The sequence below is a fragment of the Pristiophorus japonicus genome, unplaced genomic scaffold, assembly GCF_044704955.1.
Source record: "Pristiophorus japonicus isolate sPriJap1 unplaced genomic scaffold, sPriJap1.hap1 HAP1_SCAFFOLD_163, whole genome shotgun sequence".
In the NCBI taxonomy this organism is placed as follows: Eukaryota; Metazoa; Chordata; class Chondrichthyes; family Pristiophoridae; genus Pristiophorus; species Pristiophorus japonicus.
The window spans coordinates 147,446-168,675 of record NW_027251310.1 but is presented as its reverse complement, the minus strand read 5'-3'; the positions used below and the strand labels follow the sequence as shown (position 1 = coordinate 168,675).

General features: G+C 47.0%; 2 non-coding genes across 2 annotated transcripts; both read right to left on the bottom strand.

The window, feature by feature from the left end:
- Window positions 1–3,522: 3,522 nt before the first annotated feature.
- trnaw-cca (transfer RNA tryptophan (anticodon CCA)) lies at window positions 3,523–3,593 on the bottom strand. The gene has a single exon. It is a non-coding gene; the product is annotated as a tRNA-Trp (tRNA).
- Window positions 3,594–18,752: 15,159 nt separating this feature from the next.
- Window positions 18,753–18,824, bottom strand: trnaw-cca (transfer RNA tryptophan (anticodon CCA)). The gene has a single exon. It is a non-coding gene; the product is annotated as a tRNA-Trp (tRNA).
- Between the last annotated feature and the right edge of the window lie 2,406 nt (window positions 18,825–21,230).

Below are 21,230 nucleotides of genomic sequence, written 5' to 3'. Positions count from 1 at the left end.
CGACGCTGGCGTAGGAAAGACGATCACGAAGCTGGAATTGACCTCAGCCTACATGACGCAGGAGCTGGAGGAATCATTGAAGGGCCTCACCTGCATCAACACGCACAAAGATCTCTTCATTCACAACAGATGCCCATTTGGGATTCGATCAGGCGCGGCAATATTCCAGAGAAACATGGAAAGCTTACTGAATTCGGTCCCACGCACCGTGGTCTTCCAGGACAACATCATGGTTACAGGTCGGGACACAGATGAGCATCTGCAGAACCTAGAGGAGGTTCTTAATCGGCTTAATCGCGTGGGGCAAAGGTTAAAATGCTCGAAGTGCGTTGTCCTGGCGCCTGAAGTGGAGTTCCTGTGGAGAAGAATTGCGGCGGACGGCATCAGGCCCACCGATTCGTAGATGGAGGCAATCGACAACGCACCTAGGCCACAGAACCTGACGGAGCTGCGGTCATTTCCAGGACTCCTGAACTACTTTCGTATCTTCTTACCGGGTCTCAGATCACTGTTCGAACCACTGCACGCTTTACTGCATAAAGAAAACGAATAGGTATGGGGTAAAAGCCAAGAAAATGCCGTTGTAAAAGCTCGAAAACTGTTATACTCAACCAAATTGCTTGTGCTGTATGATGCATGTAAGCGTTTGATGCTAGCATGTGATGCGTCGTCATACGATGTTGAGTGTGTATTGCATCAAGCTCATGAATCTGGGAAATTGCAACTGGTTGCTTATACATCCAGGAGTCTGTCTAAGGCTGAGAGGGCCTACAGCATGATCAAAAAAGAAGTGTTAGCATGTGTTTATGGAGTAAAAAAAATGCACCAATATCTGTTTGGGCTCAAATTTGAATTGGAAACTGACCATAAGCCACTTTTATCCCTCTTTTCTGAAAGTAAGGGGATAAATACAGATGCATCGGTCCGCATCCAGAGATGGGCGCCCACATTGTCTGCATACAACTACGCCATCCGCCACAGACCAGGCACAGAAAACTGTGCCGATGCTCTCAGTAGGCTGCCATTGCCCACCACAGGGGTGGAGATGGCACAGACCCCAGATTTAGTTATGGTAATGGAAGCATTCGAGAGTGAGCAATCACCTGTTACCGCCCGACAGATTAGAACCTAGATGAGCCAGGATCCCTCATTGTCCTTAGTAAAAAACGGTGTGCTCCACGGGAGTTGGTCTAGTGTTCCGTTAGAGATGCAGGAAGAAATAAAGCCGTACCAGCGGCGCAGAGATAAAATGTCCATACAGGCAGACTGTATCAAGTAGTGGTGCCAAAAAAGGGCAGGGACACTTTCATTAGTGATCTCCACAGTACCCACCCAGGCATTGTAATGACGAAAGCGATAGCCAGATCACACATGTGGTGGCCCGGTATCGATGCGGACTTAGAGTCCTGCGTTCACAGATGTAATACATGCTCGCAGTTAAGCAATGTACCCAGGGAGGCGCTGCTAAGTTTTTGGTCTTGGCCCTCCAAACCGTGGTCTAGGGCACATGTCGACTATGCAGGCCCGTTCTTGGGTAAAATGTTCCTTGTGGTTGTAGATGCGTACTCCTAGTGGATTGAATGTGAGATGATGTCCGCTGCCACCACTGAAAGCTTGCGGATCATGTTTGCCATGCACGGCCTACCTAACGTTCTTGTCAGTGACAATGGGCTGTGCTTCACCAGTGCTGAGTTCAAAGAGTTCATGACACGCAATGGGATCAAACATGTCACATCTGCCCCGTTTAAACCAACATCCAATGGTCAGACAGAGAGAACAGTGCAGCAATCAAGCAGAGCTTGAAGAGGGTAACTGTGGGCTCACTGCAGTGTCACCTATCCCGAGTCCTGCTTAGTTACCGCACAAGACCCCACTCGCTCACTGGCGTTCCCTCCGTGGAACTGCTCATGAAAAGGGCACTTAAGACAAGGCTCTCGTTAGACCACCCTGATCTACTCAAACAGGTGGAGAGCAGGTGGCTTCAAGAGAATACATATCATGATCAAGCAAATGTGCCACGCGAAATCGAGATTAATTATCCTGTATTTATGTTGAACTATGGACAAGGTCCAAAGTTGCTTCCCAGCACTGTCGTGGCCAAAGAGGGGAGTAGGGTGTTCCTGGTCAAACTTTCATATGGACTCACCTGCAGGAAACACTTGGACCAAACCAAACTCAGATTCACGGACTATCCAGAACAAACCACAATAGACTCTACCTTTTTCGCTCCTCCAACACACACACAAGTGGCACTCAACCCAGCGGTTGACCACGAAGCAGAACCCATCACCCGCAGCAGCCCAGCAGGACTCACCACGCCCAGCAGACCAGCGAGGGCCCAACAAATGACTCACCAAAACCAGCATTTGCACCGAGAAGTTCAACCAGGGAAAGGAAGGCCACAGAAAGACTCAAATTGTAAATAGTTACACTACTGACTTTGGGGAGGCTGGGGGGAGCGGTGCGGGGGGAGTGTTGTTACATATATAAACCTGTAAATGCCTTGTTTAACCATCAGAGGGCTCATCCACTGGTGTTCCAAGGGATCCCACGATCCCTTGGGAGCACCTGTGCCCCAGGAGTCCTCATAGGTTGGATAGGCACACTGGAGACTTGTAATAAAGGACGACGGTCACACCTTACTTTGAGTTTGCAGTATCTGGTCAGATTCTTTATTCAAGACATAACACTCTGTATTTAGGAGACTGGTTTAAAATGTTTATTGCTCATGTGACAAGGAATCTGGGGCGACTTTTGTCCAATTTATTTCACAGCAAAAATAGTCTCAAAAATCACGTTCCGCCCGGGATCCTTTCGCGTGTGAAGCGAACGTGATAACAACGACGCTACGGAAACACTGCGGTTCAAATGATGTTAGGAACATAAGCAGATTTTTAAACTTGCTGTCGAAGAACTGCCAGGATCTTCTTGAATAGTGGACCAGGCTTGAGGGGCCGAATGGCCTACTCCGGCCCCTAATCCTTCCATGCTTATGATCTTATGACCTTTCACAGGAGAACAAACTCTTCCCTGAGCATGCATGAGGAGAAAGCTACAGAAAACATTCCCGCCCAGTGAGCTTTCACTTGTGAGGCAAACATGTTAACCGCGACACTGCGGAAACATCTCCACTTTCAGCACCAGGTCAGACGGAAATGTGAAGCGAGCAGGTGAACTGCTGAATCCCAGTTTTTTGGAGTGAGTTGTGGTGTCAAAAAATGAGTTTCACTTAATTATAAAAAGTAAGAAATGTCAGATTCAAATCCACATCTCCAGAGGAGACTGCGAACGGAACACAGCACCTGAGACCGCTCGGCCATCCTGACTATTCAGTGCTGGGTGTGGCCACCTGCAGGGTGATTTTGAACTGTTGTGTCCTGTCACATGAAATAAATGAGGACAGCAGGCGTATCTCTGCCTGACACCGGGGAAACAGTGAGACAGACCTTGGAGCAAGGGTCTGGTTATTGCCAAACAGCAAAGAAAATATTAATTCTGGAAGAACAATTTCCAAAAATACAGTAGCCCTGACGTGATTTGAACACGCAACCTTCTGAGCTGGAGTCAGACACGCTACCATTGCGCCACGAGCTCTAGACCAAAAGCATGGGATGTTCATCGATATGAAGGTTTCACAATACAAGTGGCTTTAAAATCCCTGCCCATTCCCACGAAGTGTCAGAAGCAACACTCACCTGCCAGTCACTGTATGTTTTTTTCAGAAACATTTGTGCTGCTTTCACGGGAAAGCATCATTAATTAACCCCTCACCTTCTTTTGCACAATGAAAGAAATGCTAACTGAGGGACAGTCGGATACTTCAATCATTTGTCCTGTGCTTTGGGGAGCGGGCAGGGAAATGGACCCGAGTCCATGATCGGATCGGCCATGATCGTATTAAATGGCGGAGCAGGTTCGAGGGGCGTATGGCCGATTCCTGCATCTATTTCTTATGTTCTTATGTTCTTCTGCATATTAACCCATTTTACACACTGTATTTTAGGATTCTGGTTCAAAACCTTCATTGCCGATAACACCAGGAATCTGGGGCAACTTTTGTCAAATTTAACAGCACCGGTTATTCCTACCGTGCACAGAAAATAGAATCAGCAGTGAGGATAAAATCCCAATTCAGTAGGATTTCAAATAAAGTGAAAGAATTTTACAGTGAAAAGATTTGGAAGTGTTACTTGTATTTGTGTCTTTAATTAAACTTTGTGGCGTCTGACTCCCGTTCATGCCTCTGCTGAATAAGAAAGGAGGGTTTGACGTTGACCAGACTGCACTGCCCCTGATATTTGTGAGCTCATCCTTTATATTCAGTGGTTTCTCGCCCTTTGATGGGCTGCAATGTAGCGGATATCACGTTGGCCTCACACACGAAAGATCCCCGGTGGAATTGTTTTCTCTCACTCAAAGTTATCTATTTATTGAAGTGGAATAAAGAGCAATGAAGGAATAATGGAGCCCTTTTGCCAGGAGAATAAATAGCAAATAAAAACAGCAAATGCTGGAAATCTCAGCAGATCAGGCAGCATTTGCCAGGAGAATAAACTCGCCTTTAATTGTTCCTCTATAGCAAGTTTAAACATAAAGTTCGTGGCCAGGATTGAACCAGGGCCCTGTCTCATGTAAAGAAAACGTGATAACCACTGTACTGCAGAAACCTCTGGCACAGCAACCGCAACAAAGGGGCGCTGACCAGTGAGCTCCCTCTGTGCTGATCGGAAATGTGTTGGCTCATCTGAAACAAATTCTGTCCCACACTGAAAGTTACAATCCTTCTCCTCCGCTGCCCTTTACAGAAATGTCATGGATCACCCAGCCACCGTATTCACTTCCACATCCTCACAGTGGGGCCACAGAGGCTCCGATCGTCTCCCCGCGATCAGCGAACTCACACAGTTTGTAAAATTAAACCCGGAACACGTGCCCGGCAAAAGGCAGGAGAAGCCAGATAGTCTGTAAGCTCGGTCTATCACAGAAAGTACAGGTATTCATGGTGATTACAGCAATTATTAATTCTTTGAGGATGTAATGAACAGGGTGGATAAAGGGGAACCCGTGGATGTGATGTATTTTGACTTCGAGAAGGCATTTTTACAAGGTGCCACATAAAAGGTTACTGCACAAGATAAAAGTTCACGGGGTTGGCGGTAATAAATTAGCATGGATGGAGGATTGGCTAACTAACAGAATACAGAGAGTCGGGATAAATGGTTTATTCTCGGTTTGACAATCAGTAATTAGTTGGATGCCGCAGGGATCGATGCTGGGGCCCCAACTATTTACAATCTATATGAATGACTTGGGAAAAGGGATCGAGTGTAACATTGCCAAGTATGCTGATGATACAAAGAGGGGAGGAAAAGCAATTTGTGAAGAGGATACAAAAAATCATCAAAAGGACATAAACAGGCTAAGTGAGTGAGCAAAAATTTGGCAGATGGAATACAATGTTGGAAAGTGTGAGGTTATGAACATTGGCAGAAAAAATCAAAGAGCAAGTTATTATTTAAGTGGAGAAAGATTGAAAAGTGCTGCAGTACAGTGGGACCTGGGGTAATTTTGCATGAAACACAAAAGGTTAGTATGCAGGTACAGCAAGTGATAAGAACATAACATAAGAAATAGGAGCAGGAGTAGGCTATACGGCCCCGCGAGCCTGCTCCTCCATTTAATATGATCATGGCTGATCCGAACATGGGCTCAGGTCCACTTCTCTGCCCGCTCCACATAACCGCTTATTCCCTTATCAGTTAAGAAACTGTCTATCTCTGTCTTAAATTAAATTTATGATCAGGAAAGCCAATGGAATCTTGGCCTTTATTGCAAAGGGGATGGAGTATAAAAGCAGGGAAGTCTTGCTGCAGTTATACAGGGTATTGGTGAGGCCACACCTGGAATACTGCGTGCAGTTTTGGTTTCCATATTTACGAAAGGATATACTTGCTTTGGAGGCAGTTCAGAGAAGGTTCACTAGGTTGATTCCGGAGATGAGGGGGCTGACTTATGAGGAAAGGTTGAGTAGGTTGGGCCTCTACTCATTGGAATTCAGAAGAATGAGAGGTGACCTTAACGAAACGTATAAGATTATGAGGGTGCTTGACAAGATGGATGCAGAGAGGATGTTTCCACTGATCGGGGAGACTAGAACTAGGAGGCATAATCTTAGAATAAGGGGCCGCCCATTGAAAACTGAGATGAGGAGAAATTTCTTCTCTCAGAGGGTTGTAAATCTGTGGAATTCGCTGCCCCAGAGAGCTGTGGAAGCTGGGTCGTTGAATAAATTTAAGACAGATATAGACAATTTCTTAAACGATAAGGCAATAAGGGGTTATGTGGACCGGGCAGGTAAGTGGACCCAGTCCATGATCGGAGCAGCCATGATCGTATTAAATGGCGGAGCAGGCTCGAGGGGCCGTATGGCCAACTCCTGCTCCAATTTCTTATGTTCTTATGTTCTTATGTCCCTTTGTTCCTCTACACTTCTCAGTGTCCTACCATTTAATGTGTATTCCCTTTCCTTGTTAGCCCTCCCAAAATGCATGACCTCACACTTCTCCAGATTAAACTCCATTTGCCACTGTTCTGCCCACCTGACCAGTTGATTGATTTCCTCCTGCATTCCGTAGCTTTCTTCTTCATTATCAACCACACCGCAGATTTTAGTATCAACTGCAAACTTCTTAATCATAACCCCTATATTCAAGTGTAGATCATTGATGTAAATCACAAAAAGCAAGGGCCCTAGTACTGAGCCCTGTGGAACCCCACTGGAAACATCTTTCCAGTCTCAAAAACACCCACCAACCATTACCCTTTGCTTCATACCTCCGAGCCAGTTTTGGATCCAACTTGCCACTTTGCCCTGGATTCCATGGGCTTTTACTTTTGTGACAAGTCTGCCATGTGGGACCTTATCAAAAGCTTTGCTACAATCCGTACACACTACATCATATGCTTTGCCTTCATCGACCCTCCTGGTTACCTCCCCAAAAAATTCAATCAAGTTAGTCAGACACGACCTTCCCTTAACAAATCCGTACTGACTGTCGTTGATTAATTCGTGTCTTTCTAAGTGAAGATTTATCCTGTCCTTTAGGTTTTTTCCAATAATTTACCCACCACCGAGGTTAGGCTGACTGGCCTGTAATTACTCGGTCTCTCCCTTTCTTCCTTCTTAAACAAAGGTACAACGTTAGCAGCCCTCCAGTCCTCTGGCACCACACCTGAAGCCAGAGAGGATTGGAAAATGATGGTCAAAGCCTCTTCTATTTCCTCTTTTGCTTCACTTAACAGCCTGGGATGCATTTCATCCGGGCCTGGGGATATCCACTTTCACAGCTGCTAAACCTCTTAATACCTCATCTCTCACTATGTTTATTTCATCTAATATTTCACACTTCTTTTCCTCGATAGTAGTGTCTGCATCGCCCCTCTCTTTTGTGAAAACAGACGCAAAGTATTCTTTCAGAACCATCTCCACATCTTCCGCCTCCACACACCGATTACCCTCATGGTATCTAATAGACCCACCCTTTCTTTAGTTATCCATTGCTCTTAATATATTTCTAAAACATCGTGCATATGCTGGAGAAATAAAGAGCTGATGTTGAATTGAGACCTACTCGACTCGACTCTTTAGAAGAACCAAAGGTGCTCTCGGTCGAAAAGGAACTGAGACAGTACGGGCACATTTCACCCGGACAAGGTCCGGTCTTTGAAGTGCTACATCAACAGCCCCTCTCTTTTGTGAAAAAGAGGCAAAGTATCGATTAAGAATCATAGCCACGTCTTCTGCCTTCACACACAGATTTCATTTGTGGTCTCTAATAGGCTCCACTCTTTCTCCAGTTATCCTCTTACACTTAATGTCTTTGTGTTTGTGTTTTTCCTGATTTTACTTGTCAACATTTTTTCATGCTCTCTCTTTGCCTTCCTGATATATTTTTTAATTGCACCCCTGCACTTCTTATATTCCTTTCGAGTTTCTACACTTGGTGGTCTCACAATTGTACAGTTGTAGCAGGATTTCCCTGCTTTTATACTCCATCCCCCTTGTAATTAAGAATAACATTCCATTTGCCTTCCTAATTACTTGCTGTACCTGCATACTAACCTTTTGTGTTTCATGTACAAGGACCCCAGGTCCCTCTGCACCGCAGCATTTCGTAATCTCTCCCCATTTAAATAATTATTTGCTTTTTTATTATTGCTACCACAGTGGATAACCTCATATTTCCCACATTATACTCCATCTGACAAATTTCTGCCCACCCACTGAGCCTATCGATATCGCTTTGCAGATTGTTTGCGTCCTCCTCACAACTTGCTTTCCCACCTATCTTTGTATCATCAGCAAACTTGGCGACATTACAAACATGCAGAGCACAGAACAAATTATTGACGGATTGACTTTCTCTCAGTTCGCATTTCTTTCATTGTGTAAAATAAGATTATCGAACCATTAATTATGTTTATCCCATGAAACCGCTGCAGTCCGTGTGGTGAAGTTGCTCCCACAGAGCTGTTAGCGAGCGAGTTCTAGACTTTTAACCCATTGACGATGAAGGAATGACCGATATATTTCCAAGTCAGGATGGTGTGTGACTAAATCTAACAATGGCTGGTGCCGCAGGCACCAAACATTTTAAAGCAATGTACTAAAATGCAGTGTGTAAAATGAAACAAGATAATAATTCACAGAAAAATAGAAACATAGAAAAAAGGTGCAGGAGTCGGCCATTCGGCCCTTCGAGCCTGCACCGCCATTCAATGAGTTCATGACTGAACATGCAACATCAGTACCCCATTTCTGCTTCCTCGCCATACCCCTTGATCCCCCTAGTAGTATGGACTACATCTAACTCGTTTTTGAATATATTTAGTGAATTGGCCTCAACAACTTTCTGTGGTAGAGAATTTCACAGGTTCACCACTGTCTGGGTGAAGAAGTTTCTCCTCATCTCGGTCCGAAATGGCTTACCCCTTATCCTTAGACTGTGACCCCTGGTTCTGGACTTCCTCAACATTGGAAACATTCTTCCTGCATCTAACCTGTCGAACCCCGTCAGAATTTTAAACATTTCTGAGATCCCATCTCATTCTTCTGAACACCAGTGAATACAAGCCCAGTTGATATAGTCTTTCTTGATATGGCAGTCCCGCCATCCCGGGAATCAGTCTGGTGAACCTTCACTGTACTCCCTCAAAAGCAAGAATGTCCTTCCTCAAGTTAGGAGACCAAAACTGTACACAGTACTCCAGGTTCGGCCTCACCAAGGCCCTGTACATCTGTAGTAACACCTCCCTGCCCCTGCATTAAATCCCCTCGCTATGAAGGCCAACATGTCATTTGCTTTCTTAACCGCCTGCTGTACCTGCATGCCAACCTTCAATGACTGATTTACCATGACACCCAGGTCTCATTGCACCTCCCCATTTCCTAATCTGTCACCATTCAGATAATAGTCTGTCTCTCTGTTTTTACCACCAAAGTGGATAACCTCACATTTATCCACATCATACTTCATCTGCCATGCATTTGCCCACGCATGACATGTAAAGCAGGGAAAGTAATGTCTAAAATGCGGCTGTATAAAATTAATGTGAATATTTTTCTGCCTGACAGGGTTTTAAAAGCAGATTTAATAGTAACTTTCCAAAGGGAAATATAGTTGAAATGAAACATTTGCAGGGTGCTGGGGAATGGGACTAATGGAAATTTCTTTCACAGAGCCAGTACAGATAACAACATAAGAAATCGGAGCAGTAGTAGGCCATACGGCCCCTCAATCCTGCTCCACCATTCAATGTGATCATGACTGATCGTCGATCTCAACTCCACTTTTCCGCTCGATCTCCCGATCCCTTGATTCCCTGAGACTCCAAAAATCTATCGAACGCAGCCTTGAATATATTCAGAGACTCAGCATCCACAGGCCTGTGGGGCAGAGAATTCCACAGATTCATAACCCTCTGAGTGAAGAAATTCCTCCTCATCTCTGTCTTAAATGGCCGACCTCTTAATCTGAGACTGTGCCCCCTGATTCTAGATACTCCAGACCGGAGGATAAAACCTCTCACCATCAACCCTGTCAATCCCCTTCAGAATATTGTGTGTTTCAATGACATCACCTCTCATTCTTCTAAACTACCGGAGAGTATAGTCCCATTCTACACAATCTCTCAACTTAAGACAGTCCTCTCATCCCAGGAATCAATCTTGTGAACCTCTGTTGTACCGCCTCCCAGGCAAGTGTATCCTTCCTCAGATAAGGAGACCAAAACTGTGTGCAGTACGCCAGGTGTGGTCTCACCAGGGCCCTGTACAATTTCTGCTGCCCACCTTTGGTTCGTTTGCCATGACGGAGCTCCGAGTAGAGCACTTGCTTTGGGAGTCTCGTGTCTGGCATGCGGACTATGTGGCCTGCCCAGCGGAGCTGATCGAGTGTGGTCAGTGCTTCAAAGCTGGGGATGTTAGCCTGAATAAGGCTGTTGATGTTGGTGCATCTGTCCTCCCAGGGGATTTGTAGGATCTTGCGGAGACATCATTGGTGATATTTCTTCAGCAACTTGAGGTGTCGACTGTACATGGTCCATGTCTCTGAGCCTTACAGGAGGGCAGGTATTACTACAGCCCTGTAGACCATGAGCCTGGTGACAGTTTTGAGGGCCTGGTCTTCAAACACTCTTTTCCTCAGGTGGCCGAAGGTTGCACTGGTGCATGGAGGCCGTGTTGAATCTCGTCGCCGATGCCTGCTCTTGTTGATAGGAAGCTCCCGAGATATGGGAAGTGGTCCATGGTGTCCAGGGCCGCGCCGTGGATCTTGATGACTGGGGGGCAGTGCTGTGCGGTGAGGACAGGCTGTTGGAGGACTTTGTCTTACGGATGTTTAGCGTAAGGCTCATGCTTTCATACGCCTCAGTAAATACGTCGACTATGTCCTGGATTTCAGCCTCTGTATGTACGTGGACGCAGGCCTTGGTGAGGCCTCACCTGGAATATTGTGTACAGTTTTGGTTTCCTAATCTGAGGAAGGACATTCTTGCTATTGAGGGAGTGCAGCGAAGGTTCACAAGACTGATTCCCGGGAGGGCAGGACTGACATGTAAAGAAAGACTGGATCAACTAGACTTTTCTTCACTGGAGTTTAGAAGAATGAGAAGGGATCGCATAGAACATATACAGGTCTGATGGGAGTGGACAGGTTAGAGGCAGGAAGTATGTTCCCGATGTTGGGGAAGTCCAGAACCAGGGGTCACAGTCTAAGGACAAGGGGTAAGCCATTTAGGACCGAGATGAGGAGAAACTTCTTCACTCAGAGAATTCTGAACCTGTGGAATTTTCTACCACAGAAAGTTGCTGAGGCCAATTCGTTAGATATATTCAAAAGGGAGTTAAATGTGGCCATTACGGCTAAAGGTATCAAAGGTATGGAGAGAAAGCAGGAAAGGGGTACTGAGGTGAATGATCAGTCATGATCATATTGAATGGTGGTGCAGGCTCGAAGGGCCGAATGGCCTGCTCCTGCACCTGTTTTCTATGTTCTTATGTTTCTATGTTTCTATGCAAAGCACAGAAAAAAATGGTTGAAGTATCGACTCTGCCTCAGTTAGCATTTCTTTCATTGTGCAAAAGAAGGTGACGGGTTAATTAATGATGCAATCCCGTGAAAGCAACACAAAAGTTGAACAAAAAAACATACGGTGACTGGCAGGTGAGCGCTGCTTCTGACACCCGGTGGGAATGGGCGGGGATTTTAAAGCCCCTTTTATTTGGAAACCTTCATATAGTCAAACATTTCCGATGTGCTGTATCGACCTCGTGGCGCAACGGTAGCTCGTCTGACCCCAGATCACGTCGAGGTCACTGTTCTTCAGGGTAATTCGGGAATTAATATTTTCTTTGCTGTTTGGCAATAACCAGACCCTTACTCCAAGGTCTGTCTCACTGTTTCCCCGGTGTCAGGCAGAGATACTCCTGCTGCCCTCATTTATTTCATGTGACAGGACACAAAAGGTCAAAATAAACCTGCAGTTGGCCACATATAGCCCTAAATAGTCAGGATGGCCGAGCGGTCCAAGGTTCTGTGTTCAGGTCGCAGTATCATCTTTAGGTGTGGGTTCACATCACACTTCTGACACTTCCTGTTTTTAATCATGAAGTGAAACTCATTGTTTGACACCACGACCAACGCCTTAAAAGTGGGATTTTGCAGTCCACCTGCTCGCTTAACACTTCCGTCTGACCTGGTGCTGAAAGTGGAGATGTTTCCGCAGTGTAGCGGTGAACACGTTCGCCTCACACGCGAAAGCTCACCAGGCGGGATTATTTTCTGGAGCTTTCTCCTCAGGCATGCTCAGGTGCGAGTTTGTTCTCCTGTGAAATGTCGTAAGATCATAAACATGTAAGGATTAGGGGTCGGAGTCGGCCATTCGGCCCCTCGAGCCTGGTCCACCATTCAAGAAGATCCTGGCAGTTCTTCGACAGCAAGTTTAAACATCTGGGGCGGAGCCAACAGGCGCCTGGCTGCAATCAACGACAAAAAGGTGCATTTTGCAGAAGCCCAGCTAACTCAGTCAGTAGATCATGAGATTCGAAATCTCAGGTTCAGAGGTGCGAGCCCACGTTTGGTGATTATTTTTCATAGAATTATATAATCAGAAGTTTACAGCATGGAAGGAGGCCATTTCGGCCCATCGTGACCGTGCCGGCCAATAACAGGCTCTCCAGCCTAATCCCACTTTCCAGCTCTCGGTCCATAACCCTGCAGGTTACGGCACTTCAGGGGCACATCCAAGCACTTTTTAAATGTGGTGAGCGTTTCTGTCTCTCCCACCCTTTCAGGCAGTGAGTTCCAGACCCCCACAACCCTCTGTGTGAAGAAATTTCCCCTCAAATCCCCCCTACACCTTCTACCAATGACTTAAAATTTATGCCCCATGGTTGTTGACCCCTCTGCTAAGGGAAATGGGCCCATTCTATCCACTATATCAAGGCCCCTCATAATTTTATACACCTCAATGATGCCTCCCATCAGCCCACTTTGTTCCAAGAAAAACAAACCCAGCCTATCCAATCTGTCCTCATAGCTAAGATTCTCCACTCCCGATAACATCCTCGAAATCTCCTCTGTAAGTCTCCAGTGCAATCACAGTCTTCTTCCTGTAAAGTGGTGACGAGAACTGCACGCAGTACTCCAGCTGTGGCCTAACCAGTGTTTTATATTCAAGCATAATCCACCTGCTCTCTTATTCTAGGCCTCGGCTAATAAAGGCCAGCATTCTGTATGTCTTCTTAACCAGCTAATCCACCTTGCCTGCTACCTTAAGGGATCTGTGGACATGCACTCCCAGGTCGCTTTGTTCGTCTACAATTCTCAATGTCCTACCATTTAATGTTCAATCTCTTTCTATTGTGTCTGTAAGCACTCAAGTCATGACTCCATGAGGCAAGGTATTGTACTTGAACTGTGGTGACCTTAGTCCATTTATTGTAGTTCCTGAGTGAGGGTACAGTATGGTGAGCTCCGTTTTATACCTGGTTTCCTGTCAGGTGACCCCTACGTCTCCACCAGTTGCACTCTCTGGTGGTACAGGCATAGTGTATACAGTGTGAAGGTACATCCAGTAGTCTTATGTAACTGTACATTGAGTGTACAGGGAGTATACTTATGTTATATATACACAACATCACTCTCCCCTTAGTCTTGTGCCACTGGCTTTTGCATTGTGTGCTCTGGCCCGAGACCCAAAGCCCTTGCACCTTGTCTATGCTTTGGCTTGGTTCTCTCCCTGTGGACCCACAAGTCCTTATTACCACGACATTGGGAAATGTTCAGCAGTGGATGGTTGAAGGTTGCAGTGGGGGTTATGTGGGATCTGGGTGTCATCCATGTGTGTCCATGGCTACATACACCCATTCCCCCCCCTCGCCACCCCCCCCCCATATATAGACCATGTGTGTGGCTCAACACCTGCATGTGCAGACCTGTACTGACAGAAAGAACAAAAAAACATCGGATTAGTTACATCACTGTTTGGGATCTGCAGTAGTGGAACAAGTACATTTTACAGGTAAGGTACATACGTGGTATCACAGCCTTGCCCCTGGGTTGTGTCGGTGCAGGTGGGTGAGGACACTAGTTCCAGAGTAACCAGACTGTGTCCAGGTTGTCTGATTACGGAGCTGTGTCCCCTGCCAGCTGGGTGGGCTCAGATCGCTCACCTGGCTGAGTCTCAGAGCCTTTGCCGTTGCCTAGTGATGGGCAGAGCCACAGGAGTGTGTGGCCTCCCTGTCCTCCTTTGAAGGCTGCAGTGTCTCCCTGCTGCTCTTCAGCGATAGTGGGAGCCTGGTCATCCCAGGTCCTGTTGGGAGGGCAGGAGGGTGCTATCCGCTCGCTCCCAGTACTGGCCCTGGTGGCCAGAGAGGTTGAGCTGATCGGGGGCAGGGTACCGGTAGTGGTGCCTTTGCCGTCCGCTGACCACTGGCCCTGCAGCTGGTATGCTCCCTCTGTGTGTGGCCACACTCCCTGGGGTATCACATTGGTCCCGGAGGGGCAGGCTACATGGTCGCTGGACCTGGGTGCTGACGGGAGGTTGCCCTTGGTTTTGTCGGCATGCTTGTAAATCCCAGCATCGCACGTCATCACTTCGTTTACTCTCACAATACTTTGGTTCTGAACGCAATCGCCTGACTTATCATGATTAGTTACATTTACAAACTTGAAATTGTCAGTTACATCTTTTACATATGTATCACCATCATCGCTGCATAAATAGTGGAACTGTCCCTTTAATTGTGATGGGTTGCCGGTCTCCTTTAAGAGGGTCTTGTAATCTTTACCCCAATCCTGTTCGCCACTCGGCATCACGTGTTGCTCCCTTTTGGTCTGGCTGCCGCCATCTTGACTTCGTGGTTCCGACGCAATCTTCTTTCTCTCCATGAGGTAGGATGCGGTGATCCTTTTCTCCCCAGGTTCTGCCACGGAAGCCAGGAAGTTATCTTCTGTGTGAATTTTCTTCCTCTGGAGTCCTGCCACTGGAGCCTGGAAGGTGAGGTCTGATTGTTTGGGCTGGATCATCTCGCCGTTGGGTTGAGCGGTCTGTGTCACCGCCTCACAGTCGAGTTGGGCGGTTGGTTTTTCAGGGTTGTGCTGGATCCAACTTCGGGGCCATGGAGGACGTCGATCGCTGGATGTTGGAGCTTTTCCCAGCTCCAAGTGATCTTTTTCATCCATCTTCTTCCTAATAGCTTTGGACCATCACCAGCAATGATCCACAAAGGTAACCTGTGCATCTCGCCGCCATGGGACACCTGGACATCCACGCTGCCAACGACTGGGATGTATCGTTTGTGTAGGTGAGCAGTTTCACTTCGATCGGTATCATTTTAGGTCGTTCGATTGGATTGTCCCAGAGTTTCTCAAAGGCCGCCTGATTCATCAGTGACTGGCTAGCCCCTATGTCCACCTCCATCGTGACTGGAACATCGTTGATTTCAACTTCCATTTTCAACGGGGATCTCTCGGTGGTGCAGGTAAACACTCCGTACACCTCATCGTCGCTGGACTCCGGATGATCGGCCAACTCTTCATCGACTCGGTGAGTACAATTTCTCTTGCATATTCGCTGGAGGTGGCCCTTCATGTTACAGCCTTTGCAAGTATAGTCTTTATAGCGGCACTGGTGGGCCCTGTGATTTCCTCCACAGCGCCAGCATGGGGTTGGCCAGTTGGCCCCATGTGGCGGACTCAGAATTCTGGGACTCGCTGTTCTGTTCTCTCTTCCCTGAGAGAGCCTGCTAGCAGCAGCCCTGCCTCTAAAAGGCAACTTTCGGTTCACAGTACTTGCTGGGTTAGAGTCCTGGGGATGAGACATCCACTTGGAATCGCAGGCCGAGATCATGAACGCCTGGCTCACGTTAATTGCCTCTGCAGGGTGACCGTGGTATCCGCAGAGAGCAGCCTGTGGAGAAGGCCCTCGTGACCTATTCCAGTAACAAAGATGTCCCTTAGTACTTCGGTGAGGTGATCGCTAAAATCACATGGTGCAGCCAATCGTCTCAGGTCTGCAGCATATTTTGCGATTTCTTGGCCTTCGGATCCACCGGTGGGGAGAGAACCGGTGTCTGGCTGTGAGGATGCTCTCTATAGGTTTGAGCTGTTCCTGTATCAGCGTTACGAGCTCCACATATGTTATTGTCTTCTCTGGGACTAGCAGGTCCCTGACAAGGCCATAGACGGTGGGCCCACAACTACTGAGCAGGATAGCTCAGCACTTATCAGCCAGCGATGTCGGGTCGTCTCCCCCCACGTCATTCGCAATAAAGAAGTGTTCGAGCCTTTCCACAAAGGTCTCCCAATCTTCCCCATTGGCGAATTGTTCAAACGTGCCAAGGTTAGCCATTGTCACATGGAAATTCGTATTCTCGTCACCAGTTATTGTGTCTGTAAGCACCCTAGTAATGACTCCATGAGGTGAGGTATTGTACTTGAACTGTGGTGACCTTCGTCCACTTATTGCAGCTCCTGAGTGAGGGTACAGTACTGTGAGCTCCCTTTTATACCTGGTTACCTGTTGTGTACAGGCGACCCCGAGGTCTCCACCAGTTGCACCCTCTGGTGGTACAAGCATAGTGCATACAGTGTGAAGATACATCCAGTGGTCTTATGTAACTGTACATTGAGTGTATAGGATGTATACTTATTTTATACATACACAACAAAGATCATCGGTTAATTAATGGTGTTTTCCCGTGAAAGCAGGATAAAATTGATCAATGATTTAATTTCTGCATTTAGAAAGACATGGGTTAATCATGGATAGTCAGCATGGGTTTGTTCAGGGAAGGTCTTGTCTGACTCACTTGATTGAATTTTTTGAGGAGGTAACCAAGTGGATTGATGAGGGCAGTGCGTATGATATAGTGTATAAGGATTTTAGCAAAGCTTTCGCCAAGTTCCCACATGGAAGACTGGTCACGAAAGTAAAAGCCCATGGGACCAGGGCAAAGTGGCAAGTTGGATCCAAAATTGGCTCAGAGGCAGGAAGCAAAGGGTAATGTTTGATGGGAGTGTTTGGGACTGGAAGGATGGTTCCAGTGGGGTTCCACAGGGCTCAGTGCTAGGTCCCTGGCTTTTAGTGGTAACATCAATGATCTAAACTTAAATATAGGAGGTATGATTAAAACGTTTTCAGGTGATTCTAATTTAATCCAGAGAAGTGTGCATTTGGGGAGGGCAAACAAGGAAAGAAACACACATTAAATGGTCGGACATTGAGAAGTGTGGAAGAACAAAGTGACCTTGGAGTGCATGTCCACAGATCCCTAAAGGTAGCAGGCCAGTTGGATAAGGTGGGTGAGAAGGCGCACGGAATGCTTACCTTTATTGGCTGAGGCATGGGATAGAAGAGCAGGTTGGTTATGCTTGAAATGTATAAAACACTGGTTCGGCGACAGCTGGAGTATTGCATGTAGTTCTGGTCACCGTATTACAGGAATTATGTGATTGTACGAGAGGGTACAGAGGAGATTTACGAGGATGTTGCCAGGCGTGGAGAATCTTAGCTATGAGGACAGATTGGATCGGCTAGGTTTGTTTTCATTGGAACAGAGGAGGCTGAGGGGAGACAACATTGAGATGTATAAAATTATGAGGGACCTAGATATAGTGGATAGCAGAGGGGTCAACAACCAGGGGGCATATATTTAAAGTCATTGGTAGAAGGTTTAAAGAGGATTTGAAGGTAAAATTCTTCATGCAGAGGTTTGTGACGGTCAGGAACTCACTGCCTGAAAGAATGGCGGAGGCAGGTACCACATGTAAAAAGTATTTGGATGTGCACCTGAAGTGCCGCAACCTGCAGGGTTATGGACCCAGAGCTGGAAAGTGGGATGAAGCTGGATCGCCTCTTGTTGGCCGGGGTGGAAGTGATGGGCCAAAAAGCCCTCCTTATGTGCTGCAAACTTTTATCATTCTATAATTCTATGAAAAACGTAAATGTCCAATGTTGGTGTCGAAACCACGACCCTGAGATTGAAAATCTTATATTTCACTGACTGAGCTCGCCAGGCTTCTGCCAAACATACCGTTCTCTCACTGATTGCAGACAGTCGCCTGCTGGCTCTGCCCCAGATGTTTAAACTTGCTGTCGAGGAACTGCCAGGATCTTCTTGAATGGTGGACCAGGCTCGAGGGGCCGAATGGCATACTCCGGCCCCTAATTCTTACATGCTTATCATCTTATGAACTTTTCACAGGAGAACAAACTCGCCCCTGAGCATGCATGAGGAGAAAGCTACAGAAAATATTCCCGCCTGGTGAGCTTTCGCGTGTGAGGCGAACGTGTTAACCGCGACACTGCGGAAACATCTCCACTTTCAGCACCAGGTCAGACGGAAATGTTAAGCGAGCAGGTGAACTGCTGAATCCCAGTTTTAAGGAGTTGGTCGTGGTGTCAAACAATGAGTTTCGCTTAATTATTTAAAATAAGAAATGTCAGAAGTTGGATTCAAACCCACACCTCCAGAGAAAACTGCAATCTAATCACAGCACCTTAGACCCGCTCGGCGGTGTGTCTGGCCACCTGCAAGTTGATTTTGAACTTTTGTGTCCTGGCACATGAATTAAATGAGGGCAGCAGGCGTATCTCTGCAAGACACCGGGGAAACAATGAGACAGACCTTGGAACAAGGGTCTGGTTATTGCCAAACAGCAAAGAAAATATTAATTCTGAAAGAACAGTGACCCCGACGTGATTTGAACACGCAACCTTCTGATCTGGAGTCAGACACGCTACCGTTGCGCCACGAGGCCTACACAATGTGCTGGAGATGTTCCTCTATATGAAGCTTTCACAACACAAGGGGCTTTAAAATCCCCGCCCATTCCCACCAGGTGTCAAAGCAGCGCTCACCTGCCAGTCACCATATGTTTTTTTCTTAAACTTTTGTATTGCGTTCATGGAAAAGCATCATTAATTAACCCCTCACCTTCTTTTGCACAATGAAAGAATTGCTAACTGAGGGACAGTCGATACTTCAATCATTTGTCCTGTGCTTTGGGGAGCGGGCAGGGAAGTGGACCTGAGTCCATGATCACATCGGCCATGATCGTATTAAATGGCGGAGCAGGCTCGAGGGGCGTATGACCGACTCCTGCTCCTATTTGTTTTGTTTTTCTGTTCTTCAGCATGTTAACCCATTTTACACGCTGTATTGCCGATGTCACCAGGAATCTGGGGCAACTTTTGTCAAATTTAACAGCACCGGTTATTCCTTCCGTGCAGAGAAATTAGAATCAGCAGTGAAGATAAAATCCCATGGTGATCGTTTTCAGATTCAACGCAGTAGGATTTCAAATAAAGTGAAAGAATTTTACAGTGAAAAGATTTAGAAGTGTTACTTGTATTTGTATCTTTAATTAAACTTTGTGGCGTCTGACTCCCGTTCATGCCTCTGCTGAATAAGAAAGGAGGGTCTGACGTTGACCAGACTGCACTACCCCTTATATTTGTGAGCTCATCCTTTATATTCAGTGGTTTCTCGCCCTTTGATGGGCTGCAGTGTAGCGGATATCACGTTGGCCTCACACGCGAAAGGTCCCCGGTGGATCCGTTTTCTCTCACTGAAAGTTATCTATTTATTGGTTAAATAAAGAGCAATTCAGGAATAAGGGAGCCTTTCTACCAGGAGAATAAATAGCAAATAAAAACAGCAAATGCTGGAAGTCTCAGCAGGTCAGGCAGCATTTTCCAGGAGACAAAACTCTCCTCCGATTGTTCCCTTATAGCAAGTTTAAACATCATGTTTCTACCCAGAATCAAACCGGGTACTTTTCACGTATAAAGCAAATGTGATAACCACTGCACGACAGAAACCTCTGGCACAGCAGCCCCAACAGAGGGGAGCTGACCAGTGAGCTCCCTCTGCGCTGATCGGGAATGTGTTGGCTCACCTTAAACAACTTCTGTCCCACACTGAAAGTTCTCAATCCTTCTCCTCCGCTGCCCTTTACAGAAATGTCACGGATCACCCAGCCACCGTGTTCACTTCCACATCCTCACAGTGGGGCCACAGAGGCTCCGATCGTCTCCCCGCGATCAGCGAACTCACACAGTTTGTAAAATTAAACCCGGAACACGTGCCCGGCAAAGGGCAGGAGAAGCCAGAAAGTCTGTAAGCTCGGTCTATCGCAGAAAGTATTGGTATTCATGGTGATTACAGCAATTATTAATCGTCTCACAGACCTCAATTATTTTTATGTGATGAATTGATCGCGAATTGAAACCAGGTTAGTGCACCGGATCTTAACCCCTCGACCACCAGGGAACGGTTATGATACATATAGATATATTTATATATATTTATATATGAACCTGAATATCAACGGCTAGCTACCTAGACCTCATGGCGCAACGGTAATGCGTCTATCTTTGAGTGAGAGAAATTGTTCCACAGTGATACCCATTTCATCTTTTGTTCCCTTTAAAACGCTAGAAACTGAGACAGGGGGAATAAATAGAGAAATAAAAGCACAGGGATATAGACAAGAGGAAGAGAGAAGGGGAAAGATACTGTCCCCACCCAGAACTAATGCAGAAACCCCTGTGCTGTGCTCGGGGTGGCCACCCACAGCCTGGATACACTAACGGGAGAACACCAGCGGCAGAGCGGGGCCATAAAAGGAACGGTGAGCGGCCCTGGGAGCTGCTTGGAGGTCCCTGGAGACGACTCCAGGGAGCAGCGCGAGCTGGTGCAGGAGGGCGGCGGCAGCGAAGAGTGACGTCATCAAGGTGCAGGTCTGTGATTGGAGCGTGGGCAGATACAGCAGGACCGGCGAGATCGGGCCAAAGGAGCGGCGAGAGACTGTAGAGGGACGTGATCGGGTCCCAGCGGAGGCATGAGTTTGGGGCCAGGGGCCCAGGGTTAGCACGGGCCAGCCAACACTGCGATATGTGTGTGCATTCGGTCCGTGCAGCAGAGCTGGTCGCCTGTCGTCTTGCTTAACCCTTGCCACTGGACCAAGACCTCGCTCTGTCAAGCCCGTGTGATGGCTGGGGTGCAACGGCCGTCACAACTAAAAAAAATCCACGCACAGGCATCTTCCACCCTTTGGGATGTCGTTCGGGTCATTCATTGAAACGCCTGTGAACTCATACTTTTTCGGCGTGGAAGGAAGTCATCCTCGTTTCGAGGGACCGCCTATGATGATGATGATGAT